This window comes from Porites lutea, chromosome 3, assembly GCF_958299795.1.
Source record: "Porites lutea chromosome 3, jaPorLute2.1, whole genome shotgun sequence".
Taxonomy (NCBI): domain Eukaryota; kingdom Metazoa; phylum Cnidaria; class Anthozoa; order Scleractinia; family Poritidae; genus Porites; species Porites lutea.
Genome location: NC_133203.1, coordinates 17,709,963 through 17,716,561, shown reverse-complemented (window position 1 = coordinate 17,716,561; position 6,599 = coordinate 17,709,963). Strand labels below are relative to the sequence as shown.

Below are 6,599 nucleotides of genomic sequence, written 5' to 3'. Positions count from 1 at the left end.
AATGACAATAAACCGAATTTTTTTGCTGTTTTGGTTGTAGATGTTAAATTTGCTGGCTTTGCTCCAAAACAAGTAATACACTGCTTGGACCGTTTCCTTCTGTTTCCAAGGATACGGTCAGTACTACAAAATCCTGACTGAGAAACAACTAATCAGAGCCCATGGATTTGCCTAAGACTGGCTTTGCCAAATAAAGGCAAATATTAACTTATAATTTTTTTGTTCCATATGAGGCTATAGCTAGTAAGTGTTGTATTTTTAATGCAACATCGGTAATACTTTGAAAATGTAAGTTGCATAATGAATATATTGTTTTTAAATAACCAGTCACCTGACCTATTTATAACAACGCGCAAAGCCGAGATGTGTTTACCAAGATAATTAATAGTCAAAAAAACTTATCAAATGGCTTGAAAATGCGTATCACATAGATAGTGAGTTCCTAATGTTTTTTACTCACAGGAGATCGGTAGTTACATGGCCGCACCCTCAACCAGTGTCAGTGCTTAAGACTACAGTGCCAGCTCAAGCTAGACCTCTGTCGGATGTTCCTTGATGTGGCAGTAGAAGAAGCTGAGAACTGATGCTGAATCTCAGTCTGATGTAGCAGTTGCACTCAGGAGGAATCACTTGCCACAGAAGGCAAGCACATTAACCCACATAGACAGCTGCAACCAGTTTGTAACAACCAAGTGACGTGAGTCTCTCAAGGACACCTCGTATTTATTGGCATGTCATAAAATATGGACTGGACTGGATTAACAAAACATGGATTAATAAAACATGGAGTGACAAAACATGAATTAATAAAACACGGCGTGATAAAAAATTGATTAATAAAACATGGAGTGATAAAAAATTGATTAATAAAACATGGAGTGATAAAACATTGATTAATAAAACATGGAGTGATATAACAAGGATTTAAGACGAAGCAAGAAAAGGGTTTTTTCCTATGTTTCATAGGATCTGAATATGACAAACGTGACTTAGGTACATTGATGTTCCAGTAGCTCCTGCTTGCTGTCACGCAATATTTCCGGTCGCAAAATGAAACTAAATAGGGCCAGTTATATTTTGTATTACTTTTCCTTAAGGTACTACGTACGGCTAAAATGTAAAAAGTAAAATGACCTTCATTTTCCGCTACATGAAAACTCTTACATATATAATTACAATCCTAAAATATGATGGCTTGTTGTTCGCTACGGGAAGCATATTCCATTGGATCGTTCCCGCTTTGCTTTGGTTGCTCTGTGCCCGTGCTAGAAACTTGTCTGACATACAACTGCATTTCTTGCAATGTTCCCTTTTACTAGCACACTCACACTTAGCTGATGCTACCTGAGGAAAATTCTCTTTATGTGTCAAAATAAATGATTGATCCACTGATTTCTTGGATTTATATTCTTTGAGATTGTTGGCATGTGAACATCCCACATAGCATAACACGGCTAAAGGACCCATCAGGGAACACTTACCGAAATGATTTTGCTGATGAGGAGTCAGCATCTTGCCAATTAACTGCAATAACCATTTCCTCCTCTTTAGCTTTGTTGAAACAAACCTCTGCCAAGTGCCCCTCAGCAGCTTTTGAAGTTCCCTCCCATAACTCAGAGTCACAAATATTGTTTGACCCTCTCATACAAGAATGCCCATAGTAAAGCGTACACCCTGTTAAAAAATTGATAACTACAAATGTACAGCACTGACTATGGTGTCCCGTTATCCAAACACAGCCATCAGAGGTGGTAACTGCCTCCTTCCAGCTTCCAAGCTCTAAAGGGTTTTTCATTTTCATCTCATTTTTGCCCATTTCACATATTTCATCCAAGACAGTCTTAACAAATGGATGAGCAATTCTTATAATATGAAAGTAAGGGTTTGTAGTCCCAAACCCAACCTCCAAACTTTATGGTAAATAGGGTATCCATGTCCCCAAATAAGAAAGCACAGGCCCAAGGCAAGAGACACACAGTTCCTCCTCCTTTCTGTTAAGCAAACCATGCTACTAGCGTAGTGAATACTATTTCCACAGCCACTGCATGCGATTCTGACTGTTATGGCCCCACCCAATCCCTTGTCCTCCATTCCAGTAGGTACTAGGATACCTGGAAAAACAAAAAACAAAACAAAAACATTAACAGATATGTAAGGGAGAAATTTGGCTCTGGGCAACATCAAAAATTTGTTTAGCAGCAGGACACAAAGTGTATATCCTACATCAAAATAAAAATTTATAGGGTTTGCAGTACATGCTGAAATAGAAACAGTAGTGTAGGGCCTCAAAATAAAGGACGTAATAAAGAATAAAAACAACAACAAAAACAATTCAATGCCATATAAGTTTTTTCATGCCTATGCAGCATAAATATTTGTCAGAAACGAGAAAATTAAGTTTGAGAGGTTGTATTACATTACTTACCATTACAACCTGATGTTGAGCATTGGCGTATGTTGTTCACCTGGTCCAAAAGACTTTCCAACTGTTTGGTCGTACCAACAAAGTACTTCAGGGGTAATTCAACAGCATGGACATCTGCATCCAGCTTCAATCTATAAGCAAATGAATAAAAGAACACTTTTCAAAACGCATGTCTTTTACCAACAATAAAGCTATCTGGACAATACATAAACATAGGGACGATGTAAATGCAAAGCTACTATTGGAGATCGATCTGGCGTCACGGGGAGTAAAAACTCGAATGAATATTATAGCTAAACACTGCCAAGCTAACCTCTTGGGCGACGGAGCATCAGATGAGTTTCCCAAACTGTCTCTTTTTACTGGAGGATCGCCAAACATGCTCGACAAAGCCTCTTCCTCCGTATCCGGGTGATAATCTTCGTCGGATTCACTGCTACGGCTTGGAGATATCGCAGAAGTTCCATATTAGCATCGAATAAAGGAGACGAATTCTCCATGACTCTTCAAGTAGTCTGCAACATCTTTGGAAGACTTGAATCTTTTCTTCTCGGGAAGTGGAGGAAAAAACACTAAAGACTTCTCCCGCTGTTCTACAGTCCAGCCAGCCGTCTCCAGGTTTTCAAAATCCAGCGCGACCCTTGAGCCAACTCTCCCACTTGCACGGGCTTCTTCAGCACATGCTTGGGACGCCATTTTCTGCAAAAATGCAAAATCAACTGCAAAATCTTTCTAGTTGAAGAGAATTAGCCTCATTGAGGAGGTCACACGGCCTCGTCATTATTCTTCATTTTTATTATAGCTTTTGCTTTCATAGACTTGTATCCTTTGTGGATTTAAACTTCTAAGGGAGGTAGATTGGATTAACACCAAGCAATAACAATAGGGCAAGCAGGGAATAAAAAAGCGATCAGTTATTAATCATGTTGTTGCATTGTTGCAAGACTATTCATGTCTTGGAATCCCAAAAGATCTGGTATTTCGTCATTTCCCTTCCATCCCATAGCAATGCCCATGACGAAGGAGTGACGAGCAAAAACTATAGCCAACTAGTTGCCGAAATATGCCGAGGCATTCCAAAAATGCGTGGAAAACATCGGAAAAAAGTAAAATACTGTGTATGCACAAGGTGACAAAATGGTGAAGAAAGAAAAAAAAAATTTCAACACGGGTCTGTTGGGGTCACTCAGATTATACCTGCACTTGAAATTGTGAGTGTCACCTTTGCTGAATGACGTTACTTTACGTTACTTTTTGTCATTGTTTTTGGGTTCACAAGAGCGTTGTTAGCGGACCTGCATCACAGAACAAAAATAATATTCGAAAAGTTGACTCATTTGGTTAATTAGAATGAATAGTTTACTGCTTCTGAAAAGTGAACAGAACAAGAAGTCATGTATTTGCTTCCACAATGAAAAGATCCTTGAAACTGTGGATATTGAAACCACAAAGCAGTAAGCAAGTACTTGAATGGAAACGTTTAACCGCAGCCAGAAACTCATAAGGGGTTGAAAGGTGTAACTCTCACATGTTTGCTTTCTCCGATGCTCGTGAATATTCATTTTCAAAAGTACCATATTTGGAACAAGAAAAGATAACCAGCCAATCAAACTTCGCAAACGATGTGACGCAATTTTAAACGGGGGGAAACTCCCCAAAGCCAAGTAAACTTTGAGAGGTTGAAACCAGGAAGCTTACTGGAATACTGAGCAGGAAATTGGCTTACCACCCAGACCAAACACATTACGAAACCCACTGATGACCATGTGACTTCTTCAAGTTGTCACTTCAATAAACAATACCTCAGTGACCTTCTGTGCAGTATAAAAACTTACTATACTGCAAATAGGCTTTTAAAACTGTCATATTAGACGTCTACAAACACTAAAACATGTTTTCGAATAAAATTCACTAGCTGCGTATCAAAAAGTATCCAAAAACTGAACCTGACATCTTTGCAAGAGTACCGCGTGTAATGAATGTGAGAAGCATTGAGCATAAAATCAGCTAGCTTGAATGCTGTAGCAACACGATTGTGTTTTGAGCTAAGTTTACGAATGAACAAACTCAAAACAATAGACAGAGAAGCCGTTTCTTAACATTTTTTATTGAAAATCCAACAAGTTAATCCTTTAAAGCAATTTGCATAACACTTTCTGGATCGTGGATCTGACATGCAAGTAAAATCAGCTGAGTGCATGGCAAATTCAACATAAAATCCATCTCAAATCAGGGCGCTTTTTGTAATTAGTTTTCTTTAGCACCATCGAGAAAAATGTCTAAAATATATAGAATACAAAAACGTAATTTCCTTGGCCATAGAGCGCAAAATGTACCTGAAAATTCAGCAAAACTTTGCTGCCTTGGTATCAAAACAGGCCATGCGCTCCGCCATAAAGAAAACAAGGTTGAATTCCTCAATGGACGATTTTCTTGATGAAAAGCTTCCCTTCCTCCACAAAGAGAAAACTGAGCATTTTTTTGAACTTTCTCTTCCCATTTTTTGTTTTTCAACAGTGTCTTTTTAACCCTGAAATGCAGAACTCTGGTCTCAAAACTAGCTCATGGTAATCGGGTGGCTGCCATTTTGTTAAAAATGGAAATATTTCGTTAAGGTTTCCAAATATGGTAAAAGTGAATATTCACGAGCATTGAACAAGAGTTGCACGTTTCAACCCCTTATGAGTTTCTGCCGTAATTTAATTAGTACCATTATAAATTCTTGCAATCAGTTCAAGGATTGCATCAGGCGAGTAACGTAGTTGGTAACATGCTCAAACATCACCAAGAGTATTTCACTAGAAGGCAATCCAGCATAACATACACCTTTTTCTGAAACTCTATCTGGTGCCTTGTATCCGTTTGGCCTAGTGTCTAGAGGCTTATGAAATTCTCCTGTTTGTGTTTCACTGTCCATTATTGTTGACACTTGGAAAGCAGTGCTCATTTCACTCTGTTCCTCTGTTTTGTGTTCTGGTGTCCATTGTTGTTGTTGTTGTTGAGTAGAGGGAAGCAGCGTCTTTCCCTTCGTTCACCACTCGCACAAGGCTCATCCAACACCATTGCTTCATTCTTCTCTTTGTTCGCTGAAGTTGAAGTACTTGGTGAAGCAGTTAAGTCTAAATCAGCTATATGTGCTCTGCCTTGATTAAGAAATTTTCTCTTCTTGGTTGCCTCTTGTTCTTATCACCCGATCGCACTCTTCCTACGGGCTTTCCCTTGTTCACTTCACTTGGCAGTGGCCTTCACATCTTTTTCTTGCACTGTTTTTTGGTTAAGTGAAGTGTCAGAACCCAGTCGACATTGAACCTGTCCCAGTTTGCCGACGTGAGCAAACAGACCAGGCTGGAAAACACTTTCTGCTTTCATGTTGGCACGGTCTATCATGGAAATCTAAAGATTTCTCCTTTCTTGTCTTAACTCCTCAAACTCTTTGCCTTGCTAAGTGATAATCGCAGGTACAGAATAAACACCACCTTTACCTTGTCCACTTTTAGTTCCATAATCCCCAATAACACACAGAACCATCATGGTTTCCTTGTCTATTGCACCTGTCACACTATTCTTTGTTTACCCGAGACACACGAATATGGCTGGTAGCAATGGTTGACAAATTAGCGGTCACGTGGATGAAAACACAATTTAATGGTTTCTAACTTTTTTTTTTGGCTTGACAGTGAATCATTTACTTACCATCAGGGTGTTTCACGAGGTGAGGTTCATGCAAGTATGAAAAAGAGGGTCTATAAAGTCACCGTGAGTTTAGAGCTATTGATCGTATTAAGAAGCCAAAGTAATCTTTGCAAATATCTACTAAGTACCTTCTTGTTTTCTTATCTACTCACAGTTTAGGATCAGTAAAATGTTTTTGATTTTGTCAATTTCCTTCATCAAGTAAAGCAGGCTGCGGCGTATTTCACTAAAAAGAATCGTACAGATAATGATTCATTTAAGATGTGTTACCAAGACATTCATGAGTTGACCTTACTTGATCTTTTATGTTAATTGCCTTTTAGATTTACCTGGATGACGAATTTAACATAAAATCCACTTAGTGTGAATGCCCACGGGGAAAATTCAAATGCAGTCATGCAGCTGCTCTTTTTATAAACAGAATTCACAACTTAAGCCGCACAGATATTGAATGCCAGGAGGTCTAACAGCTCCTTGTCTT

General features: G+C 38.8%; 1 pseudogene; it reads left to right on the top strand.

Annotated features, from left to right (window-relative positions):
- Positions 1–3,775: 3,775 nt before the first annotated feature.
- LOC140931746 (uncharacterized) overlaps positions 3,776–6,599 on the top strand; it is a 3,243-nt pseudogene continuing 419 nt past the window's right edge.